The sequence below is a fragment of the Apium graveolens genome, chromosome 2 (assembly GCF_009905375.1).
Source record: "Apium graveolens cultivar Ventura chromosome 2, ASM990537v1, whole genome shotgun sequence".
Taxonomy (NCBI): domain Eukaryota; kingdom Viridiplantae; phylum Streptophyta; class Magnoliopsida; order Apiales; family Apiaceae; genus Apium; species Apium graveolens.
The window spans coordinates 106820379-106836270 of NC_133648.1; positions in this window are offsets into that span (position 1 = coordinate 106820379).

The following is a 15892-nucleotide window of genomic DNA, read 5'->3' on the forward strand; positions in this document are numbered from 1 at the left end:
AATGGAGTGAGAGTGAGGAATTACTACCTGTAATGGAAGAGCATCTGATGTTGGAGGAGCCTGGGTGGCTTGAACCACTAGAGGTTGAGCTTGCTGTTCATGACCGGGAAGATTGAAAATAGGTAAGGGAATATAAGTGGCCATGAAAGCAGATACAAGTACTGGAACTTGCATGAATTTGAAGGTTGTGTCTTGGCGGGTGTAAATCTTTTTGCTTACAGGAGGGGGTTCGGTTACTGCGGAATTAGCAAAAAGGGCTTTGTGCTCAGGTGTGAGAAGATGATCTGCTATAAGCATGAGAAAACGAGCATAGTAACACGAGACCCTACGATTTGTAGAATGATCACGTAAAGCAGTAGTGAGACGTCTCAAGAGAATGGGTAAAAGTAGTTTGCCAAAATTGATCCTTTGATTGAAAACAACCGCAAGACCAATATACTGCAGAGTGGAAGTGATGTTGTGAAAGTTGGATTTAGTGCAGTTGGCAAACACTTTAGAAAGTGTATCGAAGAAAATGTCCCATTCAGACACCAAATTGGATTTTGAAAGTTTGGTTAAATTGATCACCCCCTGATAGTGAATAGCATGGAAAAAGTTTGAAATATCATTTTCAGAGGGCAAATTACAGAAATTGTCCATAGGAAAATTTAAAGCTCGATTGACGACTGTTTCATCAACCACATACTGTGTGTTTGCCACGGTGAATGAAAACGATTTAAAATCATCGGCCACAGTAGAGGTTGTGCAAATCAGTCTTAGCAGATCAACATTTAAAATCACATTTGATTTAATAGCAGAGCTAACAATCGAATGGTCATTTAAAAATCTAATCCACGGCTTAAATTTTTCTACATCACATTTATCTGGATTAAAATAACCAACAAGATTATGCGAAACAATTTAGAAATTGAGAGCCATTTAAAATAATAATAAGACACACACTTTCAGAATTTTAAGAATAATATTAAGAAAATTTGAATTAATTAAATTAATTTAATAATTCGAATTAAATTAATTATAATCAAAAAATTTAGACAGAAATGTATCTCGTTAAAATTCTTAACTCACAAACGCAGATTTGAAAAGCCAAAAGACACAAAACAGAAATTAAAATTAAAAATAAAATAAAATAAACTGATTCTGGGGAAAAATCGAATTGAAGTAAAAGAAAAGAAAGAAAAAAAATGGGCAGCACTTCTGTAAGTATATACGTGTGTATATATCACAGGAGTGAAGTTTTAGTATGCTGAGTAAAAACTCGAGCAAGGAAGACAGACAATGGAGATGGATTTGATTAAGATCGACTAGAGAGAGAGAGAGAGAATTTTAAGACTGTTGAAATTTTGAAGAAAAAGAAACTGAAAGGAATGAGAAAAACATAACAGGAAAAAACATTAAGTAGTATAACTGGTATGACAATCCGGGATTGTCATACCGATTGTCATACCAGGCAAAATCAAATTAGAAAATAGAAGAATTAAAGTAATAAAAATAATAAATACTAAATATATATAACTGGTATGACAATCTGATAGTCATACCGATTGTCATACCAGTATAAAATAAAAGGAAAATATTTATATATAAGGTTTATAACTGGCAAGACAATTGATAGTCATACCGATTGTCTTGCCAGTATAAAACTATACTGATTAACAAAATAAAATACAATTAGACTGAAATGACTTTTAGCAAGACAAATTCAATTGTCTTGCCGATTGTCATAGCAGCATTAAAATCAAAATAAACACACATAAATAAATATATATATATGTACTGAAATGATTTTCAGCAAGACAATTTCAATTGTCTTGCCGATTGTCATTTCAGTAGAGAGACAATTAAATATTTACAGAAAATATTAACAAATATGGTAAACTGAAATAAAGTCTTATATTAATAGTAAAAATTCAGAAAATATTTACAAAAACAAAGACAATATTTCAGAATTAATTATTTTCATTCCAAAAATAGATTTCTGTTGAATTTTAGAAAGTAAAATTCATAGAAAAATATTTTTAGTGAAAATAAAATATTCTGAGATATTTAAAATTAACAAGTAGAGTAAATAAAACAGATGAGATAATAAAAATTACATAGAAATAAGCAAGAAATATTGGAAAATGATAAAATAAATTTGCAAATGAATTTTTGTTTCATTTATGAAAAATTCATTTGTAAATTCACTCAAGAACAGATTTCAGATATTCACAAGTTTAATCACTAAAGCTATTCAACATACCCAATTTACCAACTAATTTGGTAAATGTGGATTCATCAAGAGGTTTAGTGAAAATATCTGCTATTTGTTCTTCTGTTGGAACAAAAAATAGTTCAACAGTACCATTCATGACGTGCTCTCTAATAAAATGATACCTGATGTCGATGTGCTTTGTCCTCGAGTGCTGCACAGGGTTATTGGTGATGGCTATTGCACTTGTATTGTCACATAAAATAGGAATTTTGTTCAATACAGATCCATAGTCTCGTAGCTGGTTCCTAATCTACAAGATCTGAGCACAGCAGCTTCCAGCAGCAATATATTCAGCCTCGGCCGTTGAGTTGGAAACTGTTTGTTGTTTCTTGCTGTACCATGAGACTAGCCTGCTACCTAGGAATTGACAACTCCCTGAGGTGCTTTTCCTATCAACAACACTTCCTGCGTAATCTGAATCTGTATATCCAACAAGGTTAAAACCAGATTCTTTAGGGTACCAAATACCTAGATTTGGTGTTCCCTTAAGATATCTTAAGATTCGTTTAACAGCAACGAGATGAATATCTCTAGGATCCGCTTGGAACCTTGCACATAAGCATGTAGCATACATAATATCTGGTCTACTTGCAGTAAGATAGAGTAATGAGCCAATCATACCTCTATAGCTTGTGACATCTACCTTAATGGAGTTTTCACATGGTCCAAGCTTGACTGCTGTAGTTGACGGAGTCCTTGCTGATGCAGAATCCTCTAGATTGTACTTTTTGAGGAGTTCCTTGAGATACTTGGATTGACAAATAAAAGTTCCATCTAACCTTTGATTTACTTGTAATCCAAGAAAGAACTTCAGCTCTCCCATCATGCTCATTTCAAATTTGCTGTGCATTAACTTAGCAAATCTCTTACAGAGATTATCATTAGTAGACCCAAATATTATATCATCCACATAGACTTGGACTAATATAGTATCATTCTTATGCTTTTTAGAAAAGAGAGTTTTGTCTATGACACCTCTAATAAAGCTATTTTCAATAAGAAATTCAGAGAGAGTGTCATACCATTTTCTCGGAGACTGTTTGAGTCTATAGATAGCCTTGAAAAGAAAAAAGACAAAATCCAAATGATCTAGATCTTTAAAACCAGGAGGTTGCTCTACATATACCTCTTCATCCAGCTTTCCATTCAGAAAGGCGCTCTTGACATCCATTTGATAAACTTTAAAGTTAGAGAATGCTGTAAATGCCAAAAATATCCTGATGGCCTCTAGTCTAGCCACTGGAGCATAGGTTTCATCATAATCAATGCCTTCAGCTTGAGAATACCCTTTAGCTACCAGTCTTGCTTTGTTTCTTGTAACCACACCATCTTCATCTAGTTTATTCCTGAATACCCACCGAGTACCAACAGCTCTCTTGTGTGTAGGTCTAGGTACCAGTTTCTAGACTTGTTGACTTTCAAACTGATTGAGTTCATCTTACATAGCAATCACCCAATCTGGATCAGTCAGTGCTTCCTCAATCTTCTTAGGTTCCATCTCAGAAAGAAATCCTGAGAACAGACACTCATTTTGAGTAGCACGTCTAGTTCTGACTCCAACATCTGGATCACCAATAATCAACTCAAAAGGATGAGCTTTATTCCAGACAGTCTGTCTTGGAAGATTTGATCTTGATGATTCGCCTTAAAATTCATTGGGATGTTGTGTCCTACTAGATGATCCTTCAGCATCTCCCCCTGAGTTGTTGCCATGTTGACTTGAAGATTCTCCGTCAGTAGCAGTGGTATCTCCATTGTTGCCAAAGTTTCCATCACTATTACCTTGAGTATCATCATGATTAACAGGTTCTTCACCAGCAACAACCTCAGGTTCTTGACCATGTTCTGATTCTGAATCTGATATATCATCAAACTTCAGTTTCTCAGAAGGATCTTCAGTTTGGATACTAGGGAGTTTAGTGTCATCAAATGTAACATTGACACTTTCAGTTACTTTGTGTTGATCAATGATATACACTCTGTATGATCTTCTTCCATATCCAACAAAAATACCCTCATATGCCTTTGCCTCGAATTTACCACGACGATCATCTCCATCCTTGAGCACGAAGCATCTGGCACCAAATACATGAAAGTATTTGATAGAAGGTTTCTGTTCATTCAAAATCTCATAAGGATTTTTCATGAAGTCTTTGTTGATTAGAGTTCGATTCTGAGTATAACATGCAGTATTGACAGCTTCAGCCCAAAAGTACATTGGAAGTCCTGATTCACTTAACATCGTTCTTGCAGCTTCAATCAATGTACGATTCTTCCTTTCTACCACTCCATTTTGCTGAGGGGTTCTATGAGCAGCAAATTGTCTGGTAATCCCTTTGTCTGTACAGAATCCATTGAGAAGTGAATTCTTGAATTCTGTTCCATTATCTGACCTTATTGCTCTAACAGGGACATTAGAATCTACTCAATCATCTTGATATGATCAATCACAACTTGTGGTGTTTCATCCTTAGAGTGAAGAAATAAAACCCATGTATACTTGGAATAATCATCAACTATCACAAGACAGTAACACTTCTTTGACATCGAAAGGACATTAACTGGTCCAAATAAATCCATGTGCAATAATTGCAGAACACCAGTTATGGAAGATGTGTCAGTGCCTCTGTGACTTGCTTTCTTTGACTTTCCTTTCTGACAAGCCTCACATAGTCCTTCTGGGGAGAATTCCAGCTGAGGCAGACCTCTGACCAATTCTCTTTTGATAAGAGAATTCATTGTTTTGAAATTGAGATGAGAAAGTCTCTTGTGCCATAGCCAACTCTCATCTGACGATGCCTTTGCATAGAAACAATTGACTTCAGGATTGCTTCCAGAGTTCATGTCAGCTACGAACAGATTTCCTTTCTGGATTCCCATCAAGGAGGGTTTTTCACTTTTCTTGTGCAGAATCTGACACTTCAGCTTGTCGAATAAAACATTGTAGTCGTTGTCACAGAACTGACTAATGCTAAGCAGATTATGTTCAAGTCCTTGCACAACATACACATTTTCAATGATAACATTTCCAGCTAGCAAACAGCCATATCCCTTCGTTAAACCTTTGCTGTTATCTCCAAAGGTAACCACTGGGCCAGCTTTCTCAACCACATTTGATAGCAGGGCTCTATCTCCGGTCATATGTCTTGACGATCCGCTGTCAAGAATCCACACTACCGGTTGTACCTGTTTAATGCCCTCTTTTCTTGACGATGAGGTATTTGCATCACTAGCCATGAGAGCAAGATTCCCAACTTCTTCATCTTCACTGTCAGTATCATCCCAGCTTCTTCCCTTTTCCAGGTAAGCCCTTTCAGATTTACTCTTCTGATTAGAATCATAAGAGTTCTTCCTAAATTGTTTTGGCTTCCTGCATTCTGTGGCAAAGTGTCCCAACTCATTACAGTTGAAGCATCGAATGGTGCTTCGATCAACCATCCATGTCTTGTACCCACCACTGCTGGTGTTAGAGGATGAAGATCCACCTTTCTAGAATCTGTTGTAGTTGGACTTGTACTTGAACTTGGGATTCCTTTTGAATCTGACATTTGAGAATCTCTTGACAATCAGGGCCATTGACTCATCCTCCAATTGCTCCAGTTCTTCCAAGGAATAAAAATCATCTCCTGATTCATTTGTAGTAGGAGGATCAAATTCTGCTACTATCACATTTTCTTCAACCTTGGAAGACTGTACCATTCTTTCTGACTGTTGAGATTGTTGATGTTGTTGATCTTCAGCTACTAGAGCAGTAGACGTGCTGACTACTCTTCCTTTCCCGTAAACTTCCTTCTGCTGAATCTGCTCCAACTCATAAGTCTTTAACACACCATAGAGCCTTTCCAAAGAAATCTCACTCAGATCTCTTGCTTCTCTTATGGCAGTGATTCTATGTTCGAGATGAGTTGGCAGTGTTAAAAGGAACTTTTTGTTGACCTCCCTGATGGAATAGTATTTACCATTAATGTTCAGGTTGTTGATCAATGCATTGTACCTCTCAAACGCTTCAGTGATTCCTTCTCCTGGATTGGATTTAAAGTATTCTTACTCAGAGGTTAGGATTTCTAACTTGTTCTCCCTAACTTCCTCTGTGCCTTCATTAATAACCTCAATAGTTTCCCAGATATGTTTGGAATCTTTACAATTCATCACATGTCTATTCATCAAGGGATCAAGGGAATCTACTAAAATTAATTGAAGGCTAGCATCCAGGGAGGCTTCTTCTTTTTCAGCAGGAGAAAAATCCTCAGGATTCTTTCCATAAGTTCTAGCTTTGGTGATCACCACATCATTTTCTATTACCTCTGGTTCAATAACCATTGGAATTTTTGGACCCTTCTTTAACACTTCCAGATATTTGGGATTAGCAACTTGTAAAAACAATAGCATCTCCTTCTTCCACATGATATAATTTTCTTTATCAAATAGTGGAATTTTAACGGTTCCAACTTTTTGTGAAGTCATTATGAATTTTTGAATAAATAAAAATTCAAGGAGTGAAAGAAACACAAAAGTCTAGGATCTTGATTTGTTCGTTAATCAGAAGGCTCTGATACCAATTGTTAGGTCCCAATATGTTTGTAGAAGGGGGGTTGAATACAAACTATACTGTTTAATCGAATAAAATGTGGAATAAAAAAGGTGAAACAAAATTCAAGTTAAATAAAATTATTATTAAACTTGAAAGGTGTTACAACCACGGTATCGTTTATAAGGGATTAATCTCAAATCAATTATTACAAATCTAGAATAAATTCGACATGAACTTTTTCTATTTTTGCAATAAAAAGATCAAATGCTAAAAGCGATTTGAGATTAAGTTCTAGGGATTTCGATCCGCTAGATAGTTACACAAGAACAAGAAAAGTATTTCTAATGGATTGGATTTAACAATAAATACTAGAAATAAATTATCTGTGTAGATTGCAATAATTTCTCTGCAGGTTCTCTTGTTCTGTGTTTTGCTGTTGAATATTCAATGTTGTGTTCTGCTGAAAATGATATGCTTTCAGTTGTTTAAGTAAACAAAACAATCCAGTTGAATCAGCAAGACTTTCGGCAAGACAATCAAATGAACTGGCATGACAATCCATTTGAACTGGTAGGACTTTCGGTGAGACTATCCTTTTGAACTAGCAAGACAATCCCAATAGCTAGCAAGACAATCAGAATGAACTAGCAAGACTTTCGGTATGACTATCAATTGTCATACCGATTGTCATAGTAGTTCAAATCATATTGTCTTACTGAATTAATAATAGATTTTAATCTAATAAAAATTCTGAAAATCCTTAATATTAATTCTGAATTAATTAATCAATTAATTCAATTAATCTTTGCAGATATAATTTATTTTCTTAATTAAATTATATGACTTAATTAATTAATAGAGAATTAATACTAATCTTGAGCAGCAACCATTCTTCTGAAAATCTTCTGAAAATCACTGTCAATTATGAATCAATTTCACCACTTCAATGTTGACACTCGATGTACTGTCTGGTTCATGAGTGACTAACTTCCGTGACGTTTATTCAAGCCTTGACCTTGATACTCTTGATTTTCTTCAGACTAAATCCTTGTAATTAATTGATACCCTGACGAGATCTCTGTCACTTGATTAAATCCACAATCTTGATTTATATCACTGAGGCTTGATCAATTTCTTGAGCTTCTTCCAGTGAATTAAGTCATCAAGTCTGTAGATGAACAATGTTACTTAATCCTTTGACATATGTTACTTTGTGAGATCTCTCTGACGATAGATCCACTATTTACTTATTACATTCTTATGTGAGTTGAGTTAAATCCTCGAATAAACAAATAGGCTATAACATATGCCTTTCATTAGGGTTTCTTTAATGTTCACCCTGTCCCTTACCTTTCTTACCCACCTTCACACTCCCCACTTTTGGTTTGGTGGATTTTACAACTGGCATCTTTTGAGAGACACCAGAGGGGGCTTTCTTTGTCTTGGTTTTTGAAATTTTGGATTTGGCAGCTTGGGTAGGCAACTGTTAGGTCAATGACGCAATTGCCATAGCTACACTAGAATGCAGAGAAGTGTGTGAGACTGGAATTGTAGAGATAGATGAACTTACCTCATTTACCTGAGGTGCCTCCATTACAGGAAAATAGAAGAGTGGCACCTCTTTGTGATGGTTTTCCCTGTTCAAATCTGCAATGATTCTCCTTTCTTGAACCCAACAATCTAATTTGTTGGTTGGGTTCTCAAGCACAATATCCTCAGAGAGGTGGTTAGCAATCATCATTAAAAATCTAGCATAGTAAACATTTTAACCCCTCTTATTTAGTTCCCCTAACTTAAACCCCAACTCAATTATAACAAGATCACTAAAGTTGAAAATTTTATCAGTTACAAGCATGTTAAGCATAGAGATATTGACTGAATTAAAATTACTGATTTTACCAGAAAATACCTTAGTAACTACATCACATAAATAACTCCATTCCTTCCTAAGACCCAACCTCCTAATTTCACTTAATTTAGAAGTAGAGAGTGCATAGCCTATGGAGTTAAGCATATTAACAATGTCAGTGTCTGCGTGTGGTGAAGTTACAGTATTATCAGAAATTTTGAAATATGCTTTAACAATGTCACTATTCACACAGAATTCCTTATATTTAATAGTGATAGTCTTATCAGCTGAGTTGTATGTTACAGTCGTCCACACCTCTTCAACAACTTCACAGTATATGGTGGGTGATTCCAGCATGGCATAGTTGAGTTTGCAGTTCTTCACAAAATCTATCATCTTGTGGTAGTCGCCAGAATGTTGAATCCCCTTAATCACAAGAGCAGTGAAGTTGTTCTTCTCATAGATAAATCAAGTTTGAGACATTTTCTTGATGACTGGTGCCATTGGTAGAGAGTAAAAATTTGCAGAGAGAGAGAGTAAGTGCTTGAGAAAGAGAGAAGTTAGAGCACATGATTTGAGAATGATAAAAGAAAAGCAATGAAAATGAATTATGCTTTTATACTCTTTCAAAAATAACTATCAAAAATAATAAAGTAAGATAAAGTGACCAATAAGAATTGCCCAAAATAGCCGTTTAAAAATAAACTGTAAAAATTTCATCAATTATCCGTCGTGTTATGCTTACAAAATGTAAGTATACTCGATGGATAATGTTCAGAGAATCAACGGCAAAAAATAAGACAATTCGACGGATGAGAATAAATAGTTATCCGTCGAGTTATAAAATATTCTAGAAAAATAATTGATTTTGCTAACAAATTATATTCCGACGGATGATCAAACTTGATGGATAATGATCATCCGTCGGGATGTAAATTTTGACTTAGCCAAAATTTTATCCAACACTGAAAAAATCAATTAAATTTCTGGCTGCATTATAACTTGCAAATTATTTGTAAAGATTCAAGAGTAATTTAGCATGCCTAACTCACTTACCAACCTTGAAAAGGTGGATTCATCCAGTGGCTTGGTAAATATATCTGCAAGCTGCTTTTCACTTGGAACAAAATGTAATTCCACAGTACCATTCATTAAATGTTCCCTTATGAAGTGGTACTTGATGTCTATGTGCTTTGTTCTTGAATGATGTACTGGATTTTCAGTGATGGCAATTACACTTGTGTTATCACAGAAAATAGGAATTCTTTCCACTTACAGATCATAGTCTAGCAATTGGTTTCTCATCCACAAAATTTGTGCACAGCAAGTGCCAGCAGCAATATACTCAGTTTCAGCTGTTGAAGTAGAAACTGAATTTTGTTTTTACTGAACCAGGACACAAGCTTTTTTCCTAGAAATTGACAGGTTCCTGTTGCACTTTTTCTATCAATTCTACAACCTGCATAATCTGCATCTGAATAACCAGTTAGATCAAAACCAGAATCTCTAGCGTACCACATGCCAAGTTTTGGTGTTCCCTTGAGATATCTGAAAATTCTCTTAATAGCTACTAAGTGAGATTCTCTAGGATCAGCCTGAAATCTAGCACAAAGACATGTAGCAAATATTATATCTGGCCTACTAGCTGTTAAGTACAGAAGTGAGCCAACCATGCCTCTATAACTTGAAATATCCACAGACTTTTCAGTAGTGTTTAATTCAAGCTTAGTTGTAGTGGCCATGGGAGTTTTTACATATGTGCAATCCATTAGATCAAACTTCTTTAAAAGATCATAAATATATTTAGTTTGACTAATGAATATTCCATCACTAACTTGCTTAACTTGTAAACCAAGAAAGTAAGTTAGTTCTCCCATCATGCTCATTTCATACTTACTTTGCATCAATTTGGCAAACATTTTGCAAAGTTTCTCATCTGTAGAGCCAAAAATAATGTCATCTACCTAAATTTGAACAAGTATACTAGAGCCATTAACATTTTTAAAGAATAAATATTTGTCTACAGTACCTCTAGTGAAGTGATTCTCTAAAAGAAACTTTGACAAAGTGTCATACCAGGCTCTAGGTGCTTACTTCAGTCCATAAAGTGCTTTCAAAAGATAGTAGACATATTCTGGAAAATTTGGATCTTCAAAACCAGGAGGCTGACTGACATAGACTTCCTCCTCCAAATCTCCATTCAGAAAGGCACTTTTGACATCCATTTGATAGACCTTGAAATTGGCATGGGCTGCATAGGCTAAGAAGATTCTGATGGCTTCAAGTCTTGCAACAGGAGCAAATGTTTCATCAAAATCTATTCCTTCTTGTTGACAATAGCCCTTAGATACCAATCTAGCTTTGTTCCTGACTACTATGCCATTTTCATCCATCTTGTTTCTGAATACCCATTTGGTGTCTATTAGATTCTTCCCTTTAGGCTTGGGCACCAGCTTCCATACCTTATTCCTTTCAAATTGGCTTAGCTCCTCCTGCATAGCTAAAATCCAATCAGGATCCAACAAAGCTTCTTCTACCTTCTTTGATTCTTCCTTAGAGAGGAAGTTGCTATATAGACATTCTTCTCGAGTTGATCTCCTTGTTTGAACTCTAGAAGATACATCACCAATGATAAGCTCAAAGGGGTGATCCTTTGTCCATTTCCTTTGTTGAGGTAGATTAGCTCTAGATAAAGAGGCCTCATTGTTGTCTTGATATGTGATTGAGTTTTGATTATTAGAAACTCCCCCTGAGTTTATGGATCTTTGATTTGAGAAAGGAGAACTTTCTGTAAGTGATCTATTCTGACTTTCAGCTTCTTTTGATGACCCGGCGGATGGTGAATTTTGAGTACCGACGGATGAAGCTGATTGTCTCCCGACGGATAAAGCAGATTGTCTCCCGACAGATGAAGCATTCTGCAACTTGACAGATGTTGAATTTTGTGCTTCATTGGTAATGGATTTTTCTGCATTATCCTGTGATATTGTTTCTTGATCACTTTCATCATCACTGTCATCACTAACCATCTCCATATTGTCAAATTTGAGGCTCTCATGGTAATCTCCATCAGTCCTTCAATCTTTTTATCATCAAACACAACATGTATTGATTCCACAACAATGTTGGTTCTCAGATTGTAGACTCTGTATGCTTTACCAACAGCATATCCAACAAAAATTCCTTCATCTGCTTTGGCATCAAACTTCCCATTCTGATCAGTTTGATTTCTCAAGATAAAACATTTGCAGCCAAAGACATGAAGAAAGTTTGGAGTTGGCTTCTTATTCTTGAACAATTGGTAGGGAGTCATGAATTTTGCTTGATTAACCAGGGAAATATTCTGAGTGTAGCATGCAGTATTTACAGCTTCAGCCCAGAAATATGTTGGTAACTTGGATTCTTCAAGCATTGTCCTTGCAGCTTCAATAAGTGATCTATTCTTTCTTTCCACTACTCCATTTTGTTGTGGAGTTCTTGCTGCTGAAAACTCATGCAAAATCCCATTTTCTTCATAAAATGCTCCCATGACAGAGTTCTTGAACTCAATTCCATTGTCACTCTTGATTCTTCTAACTCTGAAATCAGGATGATTGTTGACTTGCCTTAAGTGATTGATGATGATTTCACTAGCCTCATCTTTAGACTTAAGGAAATATGTCCTAGAGAACTTTGAGAAATCATCTACAATTACTAGGAAAAATCTTTTCCTTGAGATGGATAGCACATTGACTGGTCCAAACAAATCCATGTGTAGCAGTTGCAAAGGTTCTTCAATTGTTGAATCAAGCTTCTTTCTAAATGATGCTTTAATTTTCTTTCCCTTTTGGCAAGCATCACACAGTCCATCCTTAGAAAACTCCACTTGAGGAATGCCTCTAACCAGTTCTTTCTTTACAAGTTCATTCATGGTCTTGAAGTTTAGATGGGATAGCTTCTTGTGCCATAGCCAACTTTCATCTTGACTTGCTTTACTGAGAAGACAAGTAACAGATTATGTATTTGATGAGTTGAAGTCAGCTAAGTACACATTCCCTTTTCTCACACCAGTGAGAACCACTTTGTTGCATCTCTTGTAGGTCACAACACAGGCTTCTGAGTTGAAGGTTAATGAATTGCCTTTGTCACACAGCTGGATGATTCTCAACAAATTGTGCTTGAGACCATCCACTAAGGCAACCTCCTCAATGATGACATTGTCTTTTGAAATCAAGCCATATCCCACAGTATAACCCTTGCTGTCATCTCCAAAAGTAATACTTGGGCCAGCTCTCTCTTTGAACTCTGTGAGCAGGGTAGAATCACCAGTCATGTGTCTTGAACAACCATTATCCAAGTACCATAGATTCTTTTTGTTTCCCTGCACACATTAAAATAAAATCAAGTTGATTTTGGTACCCAAGTTTCCTTGGGTCCTACCTTGTTAGCTTTCTTTTTCTGTTTCTTAGGTTTGATCTCATTTGAATTGGGGATATCAGGTTCATCCTTAGTCATTTGAGTTGAACCTTTGAAACCATTCATTACAACAGAATTATCATGCACATTTTGATTGACAGGAAATGGCATGCTATTAGTAAACATGTTATTCCAGTAGGGCATGCTAAATGGCATTTGAGGCATACTAAATGCAGCATAATAAGGATTAGGTGCAAATGGCACATGAGCAAATTGTGCATTCATATTCTGTGTAGACATAGCATTCATAGGCATAGAAGGCATGGCATTCATGTTGGGAAAAGGAGGTGGCATAGTATGGAAGTAGGCATGGCAGTTTTGCAATTAACAGACAGATGATTTACACTACCACACTTAACACAGATTTTTCTATAGGCATTCTTATCAGGTGTATAGTTATTATGTTTGTTAATCCCCGTTTTACCATTTCTATTATTTTTCGTTTTAGCCTGTGTTTTAACCTCAATCTTTTCTAGTCTGTCATTCAATTGCTTAATAGACAGATGACCAACATTTACTTTCTTTTCCTTCCTCACTTGACTAGATTTTCCTGTAATGAAGTTTTTGGAAACTGATCCATACTTTTCATTTAACTTAGCAAATTTGGCTTTACTCACAGGTTTGCTTACAGCCGACAGATGAGGATTTATGTCACTCGACGGATAATCCTTTTGATTATCCGACGGATGGCTCTCATCATCTGTCGAGTCCACATCTTTAGCAATCCTTCAACCAAATTAGATTCCAGCTTCTCCTTATTCTTCTTCCAGGATGCATCACAAAAGGACTCAATACCTTGAACTTTAGTGATTTGAGCATGAACATCTCTAGATGTTTTCCATGCCTTAATCACCTCATGTTCTCGTTCAAGCTGCTTCTTCAAGATCTCTTCTTTCTTCAAGGACTCAGTTAATTCATCCTTAGCAATTTTACACTCAACTCTCAATTTTTAAAATTCTATAAATTGAGACTCTAGCACATTATTCCTCTCACTTAAAAACAAATTTTTTCTTTGATTTTAGCATTTTCCTTAGTAAGAGACTTAAGTGTAACACGTAAATGAAATAATTCTGTAGACATGTCATTTATTGCATCATTACACTCAGCTTTAGATAAATATGCAAGGTTAGTGGTGATTACCTGATTACTTGAAGAACTTGTTTCTGTTTCATCAGACTTGGCCATTAGGGCTAGATTGACATAGCTAACATCCTCATCCTCATCCAGACCATCTGCTGCCCAGTCATTTTCTTGTGTAATGAAATCCCTTTCCTTTTGTTTGAGCAACTCAAAATATTTCAGTTTATAATCCACAGGCTCAAACTTCTTCTTGTTGAAATCTGACTTTCCGCACTCACTGGCAAAGTGCCCTACCAAGCCACATTTGAAACATTTGAATTTTGATTTATCCACCATGTTTCTATTTGGCTTAGCTGCTCCAAAGTTCTTCTTGAACTTGAGCTTGGCAAATCTTCTGGAAAGAAATGCTAGATGTTCATCAATATCCTATATATCATCTTGGCTCAAAGAATCTTCATTTTCTGCTACCATCCCCTTACCCTTGTTTTCACAGACCTTTGAAGTAGACTCAACAACTTCTATCTTCATCTCCTTCTCTTTTTCCAACTCAGCAACCAGTGCAATGGATCCTCCTTTCTTCTTTCCTCTCTCCACCCTCTCATCTTGCTCTATTTCAAGCTCATAAGTTTTCAAGATGCCATACAGTCTCTTCAAAGTAAACTCCTTGTAATCTTGAGAGTTTCTCAATGAGACTGTCATTGGTTTCCATTCCTTTGGAAGAGATCTAAGGAACTTAATATTGGAGTCTTTTGTCTGATAGATTCTTCCATGCAACTTCAGAGCATTTAGTAGTTTTTGAAATCTGCTAAAATTTCAGTGAGAGACTCACTATCTTCACTATGAAAGTGCCCATATTGCTGAATTAGCAACTACATCTTATTTTCCCTGACTTGTTCAGTGCCATCACAGATAATTTGTATTGTATCACAAACTTTCTTGGCAGTTTTACAATTGATGATGTTGTCAAACATGTCACCATCAAATCCATTGAACATAATATTCATGGCCTTCTTGTCCTTCCTGACTTGTTCAATATCAGGATCTGACCATTCATGCCTTGGCTTGGGAACTGATGGCTCATTTCCAGTTGCAGCTCTCATTGGTACATGAGGGCCTCTCTCTATGCAATCTACATAGGCCTCATCTTGAGAAAGTAAATAAAGATGCATTTTTACCTTCTAGTGATGGTAATTGTCTTTGTCCCGAAAAGGAATCTTGACTCCAACATCATTCTTGTTCATCTTGTTATTTGTTGTGATCTTTAAACTCTTTGTTCTTCAAGAGCTTGCTCTGATACCAATTGGTAGTCCCTAACAATGCACAAGAATTACAGAAGGGGGGTTGAATGGAATTCTTGAACCTTTTTCAAAAATATAAAATTTCCTAACTTAAGATATATATATGACAGTATTTTGATTTGCAAAGTGCGGAATAACAAGTTAAATATGAATCAAAACACAAAGTAGTAAAAACACAAGTCTTTAAAACTTTCTGGTGAATTAGAAAGTATCCACCACATATATATATATATATATATATCGAGAGAACTCTGTGAAGCTTGAATAGCTCACAACTGCTTACAAAATAAGAACAACTAAACTTACAGAGAAATGCTAAGGATACAGCTTACAAATGTTTCTCTGAGAATTTTCTTGCTTAGTCTGTTGTTGTTTTAATTGCTACTCTTGGTTTATATATCACCAAGATTACACAGTAATAATAC